We start from the raw sequence: 1,739 nt of genomic DNA, 5'->3' as shown, positions 1-1,739 counted from the left end.
TTTGTAACCAAAGGGTCGTTGGGTTCTTCCTCGTAACATGCCAGCCACTGCCAAAGCTTCTTGAAGTGGACCTGTTCTGGTTCGACATCTGTTTGTGTACATCTCACATGCATCGCCAGCACATCATAAATCATTTTGCCCCACATAAAGGTTTGGACAATCTCCTTCCAAGCAACACAATATGCCAGACCAGTCCTATCATCACATTGTGTTCGCACACACACAGAGATGATCATTTATCACTCGCAGGACCCAATTCATCCATATTGGAGGGGCAGATTTATTGTAAAAGGATTCTGCTCTAACCTGACATGACTCTGAGATGAGGGCATTCGGCAGAAGCGGACTGGTCCCTGAATGTTGCCTCAGCAGCGGCGGAGGCTGCTGTTTCCCAGGTGTTTGGATGTGTGTGGCTCCACCATCTTGTCCTAATCGCAGCCTCCTCAAAGAACTGGCATGACTTCCAACAACCCCCCCCCACCCCCCCTTCATTCCTTTACAGTGGGGTAAAGACATACAAACCAGCACAGCGTAGCCAATAGCCAGGTGTACTTGAACATTAGTCAGCCAGAAGGATGGGTGAAAAAATAACACACGTCCTAGGAAAAGCAAATCTCATCATCAGCCTTTCCATACACAAAGTGAGGAGAGTCAGACCCAAATACAGACCTTCAGGGTGCACACATGCTTATAACAAAACAAAGTCCATTTCTCACTCCAGTTCATTTTACGTTGCCAAATATAATGCAAGACTGACACAACTGGCCCTGAAATAGGGGACCTGACTTAATCCCCCAACCGGGCTGCTGGCACCACCATCGTGAATCTGCCATTTTCGTAAACACAGCTCCACTGTGGCAGACAGCGAGCCGCATGACGCCTTCCAAAATGCAAGTTTCAACAGCTAGCCCTGGTGCACAAGCACACCTTTTTCCCTCCTGCCGAAGAGGAGAGGCCTGAAACAACAAACCGCCAGGTGAGAAGAGCTGGGGGGATAAGGCAGGGAGCGAACGGTGACTCCTCCAGCAAACAGAAAGAGTCTAGAGTCTTCGGCGGCGTAGTGTACCAACAGTAATTGGGTTTCACATAACTCAAGTATAATTTAATTATTAGCATCTTTGGCAATAAAATCATAATTAATGGCGGTGGTTGGCAGCGGTAACATTTGCAGCGGCTGCAGGTGTAGGCATAAGAATGGTATTACTATGTGAGATAGCTGGTAGAAGGAATACTACTTGGTAGTATTGCGACATCATAGATGCATATTAGTAATAGTATGTATATTGGGGATACTTATCATCATAATTAGCATCACTTTGACACTTGGGCTTGTAGGGGATAGCTTCATTGCCTGCACGTTCAGGACAGGAAGAATGTGACCAATATTTCTATTAAGTATTGTTGCCACTACACATACCATCACTACTGCCGCCGCTATTAATACTATTAATTTCTACCAGACTGATACAGCGACGAATGACGACGCTGATGCACCTGAACGTCTGTTGTGGCGACTCTGTAGAGGAGCATCACTGACTTGAGCCGACTGAGCAAATTACTCGCCTTACTTAATAGCAAGAACTCGACCAGTAGTAGTAGTAGTAGAGGCAATAGCTGTTGTAGTAGCAGCAGTGGAGTTAGGAGCAGAACATGGAATCATTTATTTTATGTTATCATAACAGTTAAATGGTAAATTGTACAGTACGAGTACCATTATTGAAGACTCGGGAGCTTTTAGG

Source organism: Scophthalmus maximus, chromosome 12, assembly GCF_022379125.1.
Source record: "Scophthalmus maximus strain ysfricsl-2021 chromosome 12, ASM2237912v1, whole genome shotgun sequence".
Taxonomy (NCBI): Eukaryota; Metazoa; Chordata; class Actinopteri; order Pleuronectiformes; family Scophthalmidae; genus Scophthalmus; species Scophthalmus maximus.
This window is presented reverse-complemented; position numbering follows the sequence as displayed.